Here is a 17298-nt window from a genome sequence, read left to right on the forward strand (position 1 = left end):
TAGAAACGACCAAACCGTTCTGGAAATCCACCCAGCTTTTTGTGGGAGTTGCAGATAGGATGAAGGGTCTCCCCATCTCAGCTCAGAGAATCTCATTGTATATCCACATGTGCTACAAGCTGGTGGGTGTTCCACCTCCATCTGTCCTAATTACCCACTCCACAAGAGCACAAGCATCTTCAGCAGCGTTTCTGGCACCGGGCCCTATTCAGAGCATTTGCAGAGCAGCATCTTGGTCGTCGGTGCACAGATTTTCTTCTCATTGTGCCATCACTCAGCAGGCTAGGGGAGATGACAGATTTGGTCAAGCTGTATTGCAGTCACCATGTCCATGAACTCCAAGCTCACTACCTATACAACTGCTTGGGAATCACCTACTTTGGAGTGGACATGTGCAAGCACTCAATGAGGAAAAAATAATGACTAACCTTTCCGTAACTGTAGTTCTTAGAGTTGTGTTGCACATGTCCATTCCAAGACCTGCCCTCCTACCCCTCTTAGCAGAGTTGGCCAGAAAGAAGGAACTTGGGGTGAGAGGTTGGTGGGGCTCTTTGTACTGGTACTATGTCCGCATGGCACTAGAAGGCCTGAGAGCTGACTAACAGATACCCCTGAGGGAAAAATTTCCAGCAGTTGTGCTTGGGATGTGCACGCACCTATATTGGAATGGACGTGTGCAACACCTCTCGAAGAACAACAGTTGCAGAAGGGTTAGTAACCGGTTTTTCCCAGCATGCTTTGCGACAGCTAGCCCTATAAATTTGGCAGTGCGAAGCAGCTGCAGCCCTAAAGCTGCCATTTTGCAACTGGTTGCGGCTGTTGCATTATCGTTCTTTTTTTTTTTTTTTTTTTTTTTTCTCTCTCAGCTAATAAGTGTTCTGAAGTTCTGTTATGTATCTTCTAGTTTTCCCTGCTAAGCGAGTGGCACATTCTTCTTCTTGTATAGTTTCCCTGTGTGCTCTTGGCTGCCAAAAAGGACACACAATAATCCTAGGTGGGCATATGAGGCAGACAGTGAGGATGGAGGAGCTTGTTTGTTTGTTTTTTGTTTGTTTTTTTTTGATCATTTTTCAATGGGTATGATTAGATTGGATTTAAGGTACTCATTTTCTGGGCCTCACCTATCCCTTAGTTTCAGAAATAATTGTACCATAGACCTGTATCATTATCCGGGCCAAACTATCAGGGCCACATTTAGGATCTTAAATAAAAGTGGCCTGATTTTGAATGATGCTGAGCATTCACAGCTCCCATTGAAGTCAAGAAGAACCGCTAGGTGCTCAGTACTTTTTAAAATCAGGGCTGCAATCTTAGTCTGATTGAAATCCGTGGCAAATCTCTCACTGAGTGGAGCCAGGGTTTCACTCTAGGCCTGGTATTTGGAAACGTATCTAAATATTTATTTTTTCTAAAATCCTGGCCAATACATACAATATAGAACAATACAAAAATGCCTCTTTGTGTTTATTTTAGATGTGTGGAAAGCTTTTCTGTACACTTTCTCCTCCCCTATAAACAGATACGAAAAGACAACTTGTTCATAACCTCTGCAGCCGGAGAGACTATCAAAGTCCCTGTACAGTATAAGGGCCAAAGTTGTGATCCTGCTTCCAAATGACATCAGCAGAAGATCAGCCATTGGCTTTGATGAAAGCAAGAGAAGATGATGATTCTTGCTTGACTAACTCATGAAAGTAGGTCAGTTGAGGTAATAGAACCTGATAGATTTGTTATGACTCAAGCTCTATTTCAGGGGTAGGCAACCTATGGCACGCGTGCCAAAGGCGGCACACGAGCTGATTTTCAGTAGCACTCACACTGCCCGGGTCCTGGTCACCAGTCCGGGGGGGCTCTGCATTTTAATTTAATTTTAAATGAAGTTTCTTAAACATTTTAAAAACCTTATTTACTTTACATACAACAATAGTTTAATTATATATTCTAGACTTGTTGAAAGAGACCTTCTAAAAACGTTAAAATGTATTACTGGCACGTGAAAACTTAAATTAGAGTGAATAAATGAAGACTTGGCACACCCCTTCTGAAAGGTTGCCGCCCCTAGAATCATAGAATCATAGAATCATAGAATATCAGGGTTGGAAGGGACCCCAGAAGGTCATCTAGTCCAACCCCCTGCTCAAAGCAGGACCAAGTCCCAGTTAAATCATCCTAGCCAGGGCTTTGTCAAGCCTGACCTTAAAAACCTCTAAGGAAGGAGATTCTACCACCTCCCTAGGTAACGCATTCCAGTGTTTCACCACCCTCTTAGTGAAAAAGTTTTTCCTAATATCCAATCTAAACCTCCCCCATTGCAACTTGAGACCATTACTCCTCGTTCTGTCATCTGCTACCATTGAGAACAGTCTAGAGCTATCCTCTTTGAAACCCCCTTTCAGGTAGTTGAAAGCAGCTATCAAATCCCCCCTCATTCTTCTCTTCTGCAGACTAAACAATCCCAGCTCCCTCAGCCTCTCCTCATAAGTCATGTGCTCTAGACCCCTAATCATTTTTGTTGCCCTTCGCTGTACTCTTTCCAATTTATCCACATCCTTCTTGTAGTGTGGGGCCCAAAACTGGACACAGTACTCCAGATGAGGCCTCACCAGTGTCGAATAGAGGGGAACGATCACGTCCCTCGATCTGCTCGCTATGCCCCTACTTATACATCCCAAAATGCCATTGGCCTTCTTGGCAACAAGGGCACACTGCTGACTCATATCCAGCTTCTCGTCCACTGTCACCCCTAGGTCCTTTTCCGCAGAACTGCTGCCGAGCCATTCGGTCCCTAGTCTGTAGCGGTGCATTGGATTCTTCCATCCTAAGTGCAGGACCCTGCACTTATCCTTATTGAACCTCATTAGATTTCTTTTGGCCCAATCCTCCAATTTGTCTAGGTCCTTCTGTATCCTATCCCTCCCCTCCAGCGTATCTACCACTCCTCCCAGTTTAGTATCATCCGCAAATTTGCTGAGAGTGCAATCCACACCATCCTCCAGATCATTTATGAAGATATTGAACAAAACGGGCCCCAGGACCGACCCCTGGGGCACTCCACTTGACACCGGCTGCCAACTAGACATGGAGCCATTGATCACTACCCGTTGAGCCCGACAATCTAGCCAGCTTTCTACCCACCCTATAGTGCATTCATCCAGCCCATACTTCCTTAACTTGCTGACAAGAATGCTGTGGGAGACCGTGTCAAAAGCTTTGCTAAAGTCAAGAAACAATACATCCACTGCTTTCCCTTCATCCACCGAACCAGTAATCTCATCATAAAAGGCGATTAGATTAGTCAGGCATGACCTTCCCTTGGTGAATCCATGCTGACTGTTCCTGATCACTTTCCTCTCCTCTAAGTGCTTCAGGATTGATTCTTTGAGGACCTGCTCCATGATTTTTCCAGGGACTGAGGTGAGGCTGACTGGCCTGTAGTTCCCAGGATCCTCCTTCTTCCCTTTTTTAAAGATGGGCACTACATTAGCCTTTTTCCAGTCATCCGGGACTTCCCCCGTTCGCCACGAGTTTTCAAAGATAATGGCCAAGGGCTCTGCAATCACAGCCGCCAATTCCTTCAGCACTCTCGGATGCAATTCGTCCGGCCCCATGGACTTGTGCACGTCCAGCTTTTCTAAATAGTCCCTAACCACCTCTATCTCTACAGAGGGCTGGCCATCTCTTCCCCATTTTGTGATGCCCAGCACAGCAGTCTGGGAGCTGACCTTGTTAGTGAAAACAGAGGCAAAAAAAGCATTGAGTACATTAGCTTTTTCCACATCCTCTGTCACTAGCTTGCCTCCCTCATTCAGTAAGGGGCCCACACTTTCCTTGGCTTTCTTCTTGTTGCCAACATACCTGAAGAAACCCTTCTTGTTACTCTTGACATCTCTTGCTAGCTGCAGCTCCAGGTGCGATTTGGCCCTCCTGATATCTTTCCTACATGCCCGAGCAATATTTTTATACTCTTCCCTGGTCATATGTCCAACCTTCCACTTCTTGTAAGCTTCTTTTTTATGTTTAAGATCCGCTAGGATTTCACCATTAAGCCAAGCTGGTCGCCTGCCATATTTACTATTCTTTCGACTCATCGGGATGGTTTGTCCCTGTAACCTCAACAGGGATTCCTTGAAATACAGCCAGCTCTCCTGGACTCCCTTCCCTTTCATGTTAGTCCCCCAGGGGATCCTGGCCATCTGTTCCCTGAGGGAGTCAAAGTCTGCTTTCCTGAAGTCCAGGGTCCGTATCCTGCTGCTTACCTTTCTTCCCTGCGTCAGGATCCTGAACTCAACCAACTCATGGTCACTGCCTCCCAGATTCCCATCCACTTTTGCTTCCCCCACTAATTCTACCCGGTTTGTGAGCAGCAGGTCAAGAAAAGCGCTCCCCCTAGTTGGCTCCCCTAGCACTTGCACCAGGAAATTGTCCCCTACGCTTTCCAAAAACTTCCTGGATTGTCTATGCACCGCTGTATTGCTCTCCCAGCAGATATCAGGAAAATTAAAGTCACCCATGAGAATCAGGGCATGCGATCTAGTAGCTTCCGTGAGTTGCCGGAAGAAAGCCTCATCCACCTCATCCCCCTGGTCCGGTGGTCTATAGCAGACTCCCACCATGACATCACTCTTGTTGCACTAGGTTGCTCTATTTGCTGTTTTATCACTGACTGAATGCATGACTTTGGAAAAGGCGAAGTCTAAAAGTCCCAAATAGATCCACTAATGTTGGAGCCCAATTTGAGACCTAGATCCTGATTTTTCTCTCTGACATTAACATGAGCGACAGGCACTCAGCACCTCTGGAAATCAGGCCTAGATGTATCAAGCTGAGCACCTAAATTTAGTGACATTTTGAAAATGTGGGCCCTATCCTCTGTACCTTAGTGTAGCTCGTGGTATAATAGTACTAGTGATGCTGAGATATGTTGTGTAAAGCACTTTCAGACTCTTGGATGAAAGGCCATATACAAGTTGGGGGGTTTTAAATCGTATACTCTGATGTAGCCTTTGTGATGGAATGTGGAAAGTTTTCCCAGACTGGAGAGAGGCACACATCAAGTAATTTTCAGTCTAGTTCTGGCTGCAGGGTTAGCCACATGATCTGATAATTCAGCCTTCGAGTATGGGATGTATCACCGAAGTGTTGTAGGTGGCTGATTTGCTTTTGTTTGTTGCCAAAATGAACAGTCTGCTCCTATATTTTTCCATCCCGTACCTCATCTTTCCATTAACTGAGAGAAGTCTATGTCAAGAGATTTCCTTCGGCTTTCACATCAGTAATGAGAATTATACCTGGACTACAGCAAGCTTAAGATAGGGTTGGGTCTTGCTGTTAGTAACAACTCAAATGCGAGAGCTCCACTGAATCTGTCTGGTCCAAACATTAGCACAGTGACATATTCAAGTAGGTCGAGTTAGCTGCAGTTTAGCTTCAGAAGCCTCAGAAATATGTTCTCACATAAAATATGGCCTTTGACTCTACACCTGCAGGCTTTGATCACTTCTGATTTCACAAGTGAGTCCACATAGTACCTTGGATGGTGCTCACCAACTAAGTCCAGCTGTGCCAGGGTTTGGGAAGAGAGATGCTTCCCTTTGAGCTGCCCTCTGGAGCAATATCCTAATGTGGTCTAGGGGGACACTGCTACTGGAGGTTGATGTTTCTCAGAGGAGATGTAAAATTGAGGTCCTCACTACATGAGGTCATTTATGGCTGAAGGTGCCAAATATGCTTAACTTAATGCACTATGAGTAACCTCCCGGTGTCAATGGAACTCTTCATGGTGTATAAAGTTAAGCCCAGGCATGTATCTTTGCAGGATTGTGGCCTACATTTGAAAAAGTTGCCTGATTTGTAAGCTGAGTTTGCACATACATTCGTATTGTTTGTGCTTATGCAAGTTGGACTTTGCATATGCACTTTTTTCAAATGTGGGCCTCCAAATTTCAGAGTCCTCTATTTGTTTTGGCCAAAGTCTCATTTATATGCTTACGTTTTCAAAGGGAGAATAGTATTTTTCTTGTTTCCTATTCTACACTGATATATACTCTTGCTATGCACCCCAGAGATAGCTGCATTTCCATGCTGAGTAAAGTTTTTATATATAATTTGAAAAGTGGTTTGAAAGGTAATGTATCTGTATAAAATTTAATTTAAAATAACATGGTTTCCTCCCAAGCTTATACATTTTAAATGTATTTCCTTTAAATGTAAATACTTCTCAGATGTATTTGAGAAGGAGGAAGATACCCATACAACTTCATATGAAGCTGTGGAAGACCCTATACCACAAGTGATGCTCTAGAAGATCCTATTTACACAAGCTTTGCATCAATGTCAGGACCATGGCAAGGCTTTACTATACTTCTTACAAAGTTGGCTTAGCTCCTGTCTGTACTGTAAAACAAAACCAGAAATTAGCCAAACTGTGTGGTACAACATGTTGCAAGTGACTCCGCCCTCTTCCCCCCCACACACACACGTTTTGCATTTGTATTGTATGTAGGTCCAAAGGCAAGCCTCACACTAGAAGATGTAGTTGCCAACCCTCCAGGTTTTGCCTGGAGTCTCCCAGAATCGGCAGCAGTCTATTGAAAGCAATCCAGGAGATTTTAATAAAATATTTTAATTTTATTATTAATTATTTAAATTTTAATAAAATATTTTAAGAAAATGACATTGTCAAGTTGGGGGGGGGGAAATCTCTCAGAATAGCTTTAGTCAGAGTTGGCAACCCTACTAGAAGATGACGCTGGAATAGGTTTGGATTGGGTGTTTAAAACCTAGCCCCATACACCTGTTCCTACTAGTTTGCAGCACCCAAGAGTATTCTGGGTTCCTCACTGTACAGATTGGATTACGTGATCCCTGTCTCTCAGATCTTGCAAACCAATCCCAGTGTGACTCACTGAAGTAGGAGAGGGGTTGGGGAAGGAATGACAGGAAAACACTAATAAGATTATTTGGCTACTTGGTTAAGGCTACTATGTAGCATGATGGAGTAGGAATTGTATTTAAAAAATATAAATAGCTGTCTTAAAGAGCAAATTTCTCATGAGGAAGGATGATCTGCGGTTAAGACACCGGACTGGGACTCGGGAGAGCTGGGTTCAATTTCCAGCTCTGTTATAGACTTCTCATGCGACCCTGGGCTAGTCACTTAGTCTCTCTGTCTCAGGTGCCCATTATTTAGATGTCTCTGACTCAGCATATGTACAGCCCCTAGCACAATGGGGCCCTGGTCTCGATTGGTGACTTTAGGCAGTATTCTAATAATAATAATAATGGGTGTCTTCATTTCAGTGCATTACAACAATTTATGCCTTCATTTCATAACATAGGGAAAGAGGAGTATGTTTAAAGTCCTCTGTTGAAAACACTGCATCTTCACCAGCTTTTAATTCCTCAAAGCAGTCTAATCCTGAGGTTAATGTAAAGAATCCAAATATAATGATTTTGTGTTGACCTAGCTGGTGGGGTACAGACAGGTCTATTGTGGGGGCATATCCATATAGAGATGGTATACTTATGCCATTTTCCCAGGACTGATAAGAGTCAAGAAAGGGTTAATGTCAATTCTGTGTGAGTTCAAGCAAACTATAGGTCTAAATATTCATAGCGTTCTTGACATGCCAAATCTATGTTGGAAACCAGGAGCCTAAGACTTTACAAAGCTGCTTTTGCACACAAGTCTACTAAGAATGCATCATGACAAGGGAAAAGCAAAAATACTGCCAGTAGTAGAGAACTTAATGTGACTTGGCTAGTGCTGTGCAGGGCTAAATTGGAGCTAACCTCCATTAATCCACTTAAATGGAATGGTGAACGTGATCCAGCAAAAGCAGTAATCCTCTCTCAGATTGACTAGACTCATGCTGACATGCAGAGAACTGGGGTTTGTGCCAGATAGTTGGCTAGGTGGGACTGCAAAGGGGATGTGTGGGGATGACCAACCACGTAAACTGTGGGGCCTGATTTTCCACGATAGGTGCACCTCTGCACCCAGATGACTTAGCCCAGAGGTGTGGGCAGGCCAGCTGGGGATACTACGTATCTCTAGGCACTTGGGACCAAATATGGAATTGGCAATTTACAGGCCAAATCAGACATGCGCAGGCTTGAGAGGCTTTCTTAGATCTCTGAAAAACTGAGCCTGAAGTTAGAAGGAGGCAAGCAGACCCACAGCTCTTGTCATCTTTGTTCCAATACGTACTTGGATGGATTCGCTCACTCCTTTATAAATTTTTTTTTTTAACTGCAAACAGCCCTGGTTGCTGAAAGACTCGCCCCACAGTGGAGGAGCTCCATTCAGCTGAGCAGAGAAAGCATACACTGTAACCTTAATTAGCCAATCTGGAAAGCATTTCTTCTTGTCGAACGAACAGTTCAATGCATCTGAAGACATCTGGTCTGCCTTTTAAAGTAGTACGTGATCCATATTCTCTTTTTAGTTGGCCTTGTAATTTATGCCTTGTCTGCCGTTCTCTATTCATGGCCATTCCTTATGTTGACAGTTAAGTAGCTGTCTGTGAAAATAAGAAATGCTATCATCTGCTCTTCGGTATGCAGTTCTACAGGCCTGCTTTGAAGGCATGTATTGCCCAACCCCCTTTTTCCTTAGCTGCCTTTCTACCCCTTTACCATGTGGCCTGTGTTTGGGTTTCTCTGTGTTTGGAGGGGGAGGGGCAGTGATGTGTCTGTGGTTTAGATATTTGAAACTCAACAAGCTTTTATGCAAGGAAAGAGGAGGAGTTTTACTCCTGTCCCCTTGGGAAATTTTATCAAGCTTAACTAGACACTCCAAGTTGGACTAAAGTCTGACCTTCACATATTTCAAATTTGCTGTTTTACATAAGAACAGCCATATTGGGTCAGATCAATGGTCCATCTCCCCCAGTATCTTGTCTTCCGACAGGGGATGGTGCCATATGCTTCAGAGGGAATAGACAAAACAGGGCAATTGTCGAATGATCCATCCCCTCTTGTCTAGTCCCAACTTCAGACAGTCGAAGGCTAACGGATATGCACAGCATCAGGTTGCACCCCTGACCTCTTGGCTAATAGCCATTGATGGACCTATCCTCTATGGTCTGAACCCAGTTTTACTCTTGGCCTTCACAACCTCCCTGGCAATGAGTTCCACAGGTTGACTGTGTGTTGTGTGAAGACGTACTTTCTTGTGTTTGCTTTAAGCTTTTTGCCTATTAATTTCATTATTTTGCCACTGCTGACTCTGTTCTGCCTTTTTTCTGCACTCTGACAAAGCCTCTCAATATTTCTAAACAATGACACCTAGCTTACAGCTATATAAACTGAGGCACAAAAAAATGAAGCAACATGCCCAGTCAAAGGCATACCCGTCAGCCCTGCCTTCCATTTTCCTGCTCTAATGACTAGTCCCTCTACTCTGTTTTTCCCCACTCTTGCAGCTGTTGTCAGTCCTAGCACACACTTAGTGGGATGACCATTTGTGAAATAATTTGTACCTTTTGCCAGTTCTCTGTAGAAATATTCCCAGGCTGGTTGTACTCTGGGCCTCTTTTACATGCTGCGGTTCCATCTGGAGTATTTCTTGTATGGTTTGGATATGATTTGATTAATTATATACTGCTCAGGGAAAATAAAACCCCTGTCGAGTGCAAAAGAAGTGTCTTACGTTATTAACGGCAAACTCGGCATTTTTCCCTAAGGTCTTGTTCCTATTCTACTTATCACATTTGCTTTTAAGTGTAAAGTTATGTCGACACTCAAAAAGCACTATAATAAAAATGGGTATTGCATGTTCACACTCACTCCCTCTGTCAGCAGAGCGCATTCACAGTGGGGACACTAACATTGACAGTGTGAGCAGTGTACTGTGGGTACCTATCCCACAGTCCATCTTGACACCTTCTGCTGCTAAGTCTTGTGGGAAGGCAGAGCAGATTGTGGCGCATCTTGGGATTGGGCTCAATGTCCCATGATGCATTGCTTTCTGTCCCAGCATTCCCTGGGCTTTCTTTTGCGGCATTTTTCAACAGCCCTTCTTTGCTGTGCACCCCGGCATCTTTGTGAGAAGGGATGGATCCCTGCTCTCCTATGCTCTGATAACTGTTATGAAGACATCAGAGATGGCAGTGCAGTTAATCGTGAAGTTCCTAACTGAAGATGACTCCCGGTTGCCTGCCATGCTGTAGGATATGGGTAGGAGCAACTTTATATTGCTTTTGGCATTCACAGAATAGCTGCAGAGGGTGGACCATTGCTTTTGGGCTCGGGAAACAAGCACCGAATGGTGGGATCATATCGTCATGCAGTTCTGGGATGACGAGCAGTGGCTATAGAACTTTCGGATGCAGAAAGCCACCTTCCTGGAACTTTGCGCAGAGCTCGCCCCAGCACTGCGGTGCAAGGACACCAGAATGAGAGTTGTCCTAGCGGTAGAGAAGCGTGTGGCAATTGCTGTGTGGAAGCTGGCAATTCCAGACTGCTACCAGACGGTTGCAAATCAGTTTTTAGTCGGGAATTCAACCGTTGGTGCTACGTTAATGCAAGTGTGCAAGGCAATTAATCGCATCCTGCTACGAAGGATCATGATTCTGGGAAATGTGCATGAAATAGTGGATGGCTTTGCAGAAATGAGTTTCCTGAACTGTGGAGGGGCGATAAATGGCACATATTTTCCAATTTTGGCACTGGACCACCTTGCAATGGAGTACATCAGTAGGAAGTGGTACTTCTCTATGGTGTTGTAGGCACTTGTGGATCACCATGGGTGTTTCACTGACGCCAACACAGGGCAGTCTGGGAAGGTACATGACGCACATATCTTTAGGAACACCAGCCTGTATAGAAAGCTACAAGCGGGAATTTTCTTTCCAGACCAGAAGATTACAGTGGGGGATGTTGAACTGCCTATAATGATCCTGGGAGACCCAGTATACCCCTTACAGCTGTGGCTCATGGGAAACCTGGACAGTAGTAAGGAACAGTTCAAAAACAAGCTGAGTAAGTGGTGGATGACAGTGGAATGTGCCTTTGGCAGATTAAAGATGGGTTGGTGATGCCTTTATGGCAGGCTAGACCTCAGTGAGGATAATATTCCCATGGTCATAGCTGCTTGTTGTACATTGCATAATCTTTGTGAAGCTAAGAGTAAAAAGTTTGCTTATGGGTGGAGTATTGAGGCAGACTGCTTGGCTGCTGATTTTGAGCAGCCAGATACCAGGGCTATCAGAGGGGCCCAGAGTGGGGCAAGTCAAATCAGGGAGGCTTTGAAGCAACACTTGGAAAATGAAAACCAGCAATGTATATCACTGTGATTGGTGCTGCAATGTTACATTACATGTAGTTGTCCTACGAAGCAATAGTGACATTTTGGAGCCTTACATTCCAGCAAGCACATGATTAAACCTCCTGTGTATGTTATCAGTAGTGACTGCTATCTCAATTTGTAGGAAACAAATAAAGATGTTACTATTCAAAAACTTTGCCTTTATTGCACAATAATAGCCCCCACCACCACCACCACACACACACACACGCACGCACAAGGAAAGGAGGTACCAGGGAAGGGCAGACTTTTACAGCTGTGTGTAGGTCCAGCTATCATTTTGAAAGTTGTCCCAGGGGGTGGAGTGAAGGGGAAGCTGAGAAGTCCCAGAAAGTGGAAAGGACTGTGTGGGCGGAGTTTGGGAGGGGGTATGGAAGAGAGTTCTGAATGTGCTGCAGGGGAGGGCAGGCAGGCAGGCATGCCCGCACCTGCTCCGTCTGCAGAATTATTAAGGATTTCAGCATCTGCGTTTGCTCCTCCATGACTTTAATCATCTGCTCACTAGCATCCTTAACAAACTCCTGATTTTCTTTTCTGTCCTGCCTTTCAGCTTCCCTCTATGCCTTACGTTCCCTTTTCTCTGCATTGGAGCAGTGCAGTACCACCCGGAACATGTGTTCTTTGCTGGGTCTTGGGCAGTTTCTTATCTGGCAGAGACACTCGGCTGGTGTATGTGTGGGGGGTGTTCCTGAAGACCACATCTGCCAAAGCACAAGGAACAGAAGCATGATTTAAATTCACTCACAGCATTGAAACATTTCAGTTAAATACACCTTTTGCAACATAATCACTTTCTCACTCACCCTTGGCAAGCACACATCTCTGCAAACACCAAAGCATGGTGAGTGTTGGCTGAGGGTGGGCTGCTCTACATGGGGGGGAAAGAGCACTCCGCAAGGATTGCGGTGCAGCCGCCTAGGGGAAAAAATTATAAAATTCTCCCCCACTTGTCTACAGGCGGGGTTCATTGTAGCAGACATCTCACTGCTGAGGGTAAGCAGGGAAGCGAGGGTACTTCTACTACACACTTGTGGCTTCCGCCCTGCTCCCTATGCTGGTCGCCTGTGTGCCACTTTGGTCCCTGCACAAGTGATTGCCGAATGGCACAGGAAAGTTTCCTACAATGGGGGAAGGAACAAAGCAGCTCTGCCAAGGAACCTTCAGCAGAGGATTACTGAGTAGCTCCAGGAAACTTTCCTGGAGATCTCTCTGGAGGAGTCCCATGAGATCTCGGCACGCATCAACACCCTGTTCTACCATACTGATTAGCTACCCAGAGAAATGTCCAGCTCACAGAAACACAGCCAGCCTTGTACATTTCTATACCCTGAACCCATCTCTGCACTACACAAACTATAGCCACTTACCAGGCGTCTCCTCTCCTGCTTCTTGCTCGCTGGAGAGCAACTGCTGAGACTTGCTAGTCACCTCCGGAGTGGTGAACAGTTTCTGGCTGCCTGTCCCACTGGGCAACCTCACCAGGAGCTCCACATGGTTGTCTAACTCCACCTCTTTGTCAATGACTAAGTTCTCCAGGTTGGGTCCTCTTTCCACCGCCAAAATATCTACGGTGCTCTTGGTGGTGGAGATGGGGTCACCACCAAAGATAGCATCCAGCTCCTTATAGAACTGGCAGATCTTAGGTGAAGCACCGGAGCAATGGTTTGCCTTATGGTATGCCTGCCTCAGCTCCTTTATCTTTGCTCTGCGCTGCACTGTGCCCTGATCATAGCCCTTTTCGCACAAGCCTCGAGAAATGTGCCCATAGGTATCAAAATTCCTATGGCTCAAGTACAGCTGGGACTGCACAGCCTCCTCTTCCCATATACTGTGCAGATCCAGCAGCCCCACAGTGGTCCAAGTGGGAGAGCGTTTGCTGTGACTTTTATAGTAGACGAATATATTTTACAGAACATATATGGAAAAGAAAGCAAGGGCTCGCTCTGATCACAAAAAAGCCTTTCTGCCTTTTCAAGTTGAACTCTGTCATTATGCCCTTTGGGGTCTGATCCTGCATCATGTCCTTCAATGGGTGTTTTAACACTCATTTGACCCATCTCTGTGTATGGTCATGCAGTTTGTGTCAATTTTGCAAATAAAACATTACTGGACAAATCTCTCGCCCACCCCCACAAACACTGCTACAGTTGTCATTTCTTTCTAAAGCCAGGTTTGTAACACCGTGCTCATGTTTGCAAAAGGATCAAATTGTGACGTGATACACAGTAAATCCACAGTCACTTTGACTTCCATGCAGTTATTTCTGCTGTACTCTGGTGACACTGAGAACAGAATTTGCCCCTAAAGAGGGATTTTCCTTGTTTGTTTATTTTTTATGTAAACGCTCCTGTCTGTGTGGCAAGCGAGTGGTTTTACGGGCAATTAAATCTTTCAGTTATCGGAACTGCACAGTAATAGAAAACTGTAACATCATAGCCTGGGAATCAAACACAATAAAACAAATGTGATCCATTTTTACAATTGTAATTCAGCATGTGCAATAATGTTGCTTTCAAATCTGGGCTTAAGTGCCAATAACTGAAAATCATTGAACACACTTTTAGCTTGGATAGCCTCTTTCTTTTAATTCGTGTGGGTATTTTTTTGTTTTTTTTTTTTAAAAACATTGAGTTACATTTGACAGATCTCCCTGGAGCTAATTTAACGAGGCCCCAGATTGTCTGCCCAACCTCTTTTGTTTACATGTATGAAACCTGCAACAAATTTAGACACAACACTAGCCAGTCCCCTATCCCCCTGACAAGAACAGCTGCATAAAGATGACTTAAAACTGCAACGTACCATTTTGATTATTAGCTCTTGGCAAACTTGATGGTGGGATAACTTGATGATGTTGTAATAGTTGTCCTGTAAATGCCTTCTCCCTTGAAAATTACATGTTGGGGTTTTTGGAGGGCAAATTTGCATTTGAACCAGCACCTTTTCCTTGGCGATAGAGGGAGCATATGGTGAATTGTTTCAGTACATGGGTGAGTAGTTCCTGATTTGTGTCCCCCCTGTAAAATAAAACCAGAGGAATAGCTATAGAATGAGTCCATCTGATTTCCAGTCCCACTTTTCCATTAATAGGTCCTTTTTAATCCAGTTATAATTGTAGTTAGAGACAGTATGGTCTAGTAACGAGGCAACTGCACTGGCAGTAGGTAAACGTGAGTTATACTTTTGGATCTGCCACTGCATGACCTTGGGCAAGTCATGTCACCTCTATTTTCCCCTTCGCCCTTTGTATCTCTCATCTGTGTAGACTCTTGGTATATCTTGGAGCTGTAAATTCCAGCTTGAACAGACATACTTATGTCAGCTCCAATCGAGCGAGCACACTAAAAATAAGAACAGTAAGAGTGGCTGAGTACACCCCTAAGGTCTCCGATGGGAATGTACTTGGGGCAGCTAGCCTCTCACGCTGCTGTAGACACGCACTGTTTTTAGTGCGCTGACTTGATGCGAGCGAGCCCGACTATGTCTCCTTGGGCTGGAATTTACACCTCCAGCCTGAAGTGTAGATGTTCCTTTCAGAGGACAGGACTGTTTCCTCTGTATCTTTGTACAGTACCTACCACAGTGGAGTCCTGAGCTCAGCGGGGGCCTGTAAGTGCCACCATCAACCAAATAATTAATATTAATCATTCAACTCGAATTACAAGTGGTTTGTATTGTCACTTTTTGTTTGTTCGTTTAATTCAAATTCAGCCCTGGGAAATTAAAGTCAAACGGACACACGTGCTCTCAACCTTGCTATTTATATTTAAAACTATTAATACATTGGCTTAGAACATAACTAAATATACAGAAACATGAACCTACTATGTTATTAATTCAGTTTTAGCTCAAGTCTCATCTGCTTAAGCTTTTTATTCCTTTTTAAAAAGGTTTAAATATTAGCTAGGACTCAAATAGGTCCCTTGAGTGTTTGACTTTTTACCAAGTCTTGCCCATCTCAAATGCTTTCCTGAGGCTCTTTTTTGTTTATCCAACACAATTTCCTTCCTTCCTTCACGTCCAGTCCTCTTTGCTCCCCTGGGGCTTCTTATGATAGGCTAGCCACTAATCATGTACTTCTGCCCCAGAAGCATAGATAAAGGCTTCCTCCCAAGGCTTCCAGTCCAAGGAGGATGTAAGCCGTAATGGTAATCTTAAACAACACTGCTATTCATTGTTTTGGAGATCTGGGAAATATCTTTAAATTCAGCTTGCTGAATTAGCTGCTCCTCGAGTAACCCACAGCTGCTGCCTATCTGTCCCATTACGTTTACAAAAAATGCAGCAATTCTCATTACATACAATATTTTTTCAACATATGGGCCTTCCATTAGGTTATGTCTCTGTGTGGCTCTGTTGCCATGAATGCATACACAGAAACATTTTCGTTTGTACTTCATTTACCACAACCCGCCTCCCTCACTGCTCCGAATAAATAACCCAACAACTCTGGAAAAAGCATTAGAAGACAGGGATTTTCAGTTATTCAGATGGAGCAAAGATGCCGGAGTGCTCCAGAAGGCAGCCTCCAGCTGGAGCTGACACTTTTTAGGTTAAAATACCATGACTAATCCCTTAAAAGTGGAACTGTGAGCCACTTTAGGGCCTGATCCTGCAACCAGTTAACATATGTGAGCATCTCCATTGGCTTTGGTGGGACACCTCTCATGTGTAACTTTACTCACCTGTATAACTGCTGGCAGGATGCCCCTCACCCTTCGGTTTCCCATCCTCCCAGTTTTAGGGGCATACTTTGAAAGTACGTAATAAATGCCATGGACAAAACCCTGTTCCTCTCCCACTTTGAGTGGTGGCAGAAAGTACTGGCTGTATTGGGAGAGGGAAGGTAAGTCAAGCTCCTGCAAGTAAGCAGCACCCTGTGATGAAGCCTTGTGAACAGGATCTCGAAGAAGGAGGTTGCTTTTTGGGGCACAGCTGGTATATCTACACTACCCTTTTGGGGCAGAGCTGTAGATCCTCTGAACAACCTCACCAGCAAGCCTGGAGGCTCTTGAGGCTGAATTAGTGTCTGCACAGCACCCTGTGTATGTGGAAGAAGAGATTCTCTCTCCTCAGCCTCCCGAACACACACCCCATTTATCCAGGCTTTACACAGGGGAGAGGACTTACCCCTTGGTATGGAGACATTGCCTTAAAGGATGCTCAGAATCTATGCATTTGCCCTGAAGATCCTATAGTGTAGCCAAGCTCGTTGCATTAAGCTGGCTTAGGGGGTGATTTTTATCTATAAAGTATGTTTTAAAAAAAACAAAACACCACCACCACCAACAAAAAAACCTACTCCAAACTGACAGTTTTATACTGCTAGCTCCATGCACCAACCGTCTCTAAGGGTCTGTCCAGCTCTCATTGATTCAAGACTTGGATCAGACCCAAGCAATTAGTTAATTCTCACAACTATTTGGTGGGGCAGAGAAGGACCACTATCCCCCTTTTAAACTGAGCACAGATACATTAAGTGACATGGCCACGGTCACACAGTGAGTCAGCAGCAGAACTGCCAGTGGGACTCAGGCATCCTGAATCCTGGGTCTCTGCTCTAATCATCAGACCACAGTGGCAGCATCTTGTTTTTCCCTGTCGTGAGCTGTGTACATCTTATCCCACCGTCTCAGCTCAGGCTGATACCAACTTCTGCTGGAGAGAGAGACAAGCTTCACAGAGCTCTTTTTCAGGTCTGAGAAAGGTAATCAGACCTGAAGAGCGGTGAAGCTCAAAAGCTTCTCTTTTTCACCAAAAGAAGCCGGTCCAATAAACGATATTACCTCGCCCACCTCGTCTGTCATATTCTGGAACCAACATGGCTACAATGCTGCAAATAAAACAATACTCAACTAACTGCCCATGAACACTCGCGCAGCGGGGGAAAGGAGGAAGGAACATGGCTTGAAAACCTTCTTTTGGCCTAAGTGGGAATAGTCTCTGAGAGAGTTTGTCACTGGTCCAAGCTAGCTGGGGTTTAAATGCTT

The sequence above is a fragment of the Dermochelys coriacea genome, chromosome 3 (assembly GCF_009764565.3).
Source record: "Dermochelys coriacea isolate rDerCor1 chromosome 3, rDerCor1.pri.v4, whole genome shotgun sequence".
In the NCBI taxonomy this organism is placed as follows: domain Eukaryota; kingdom Metazoa; phylum Chordata; order Testudines; family Dermochelyidae; genus Dermochelys; species Dermochelys coriacea.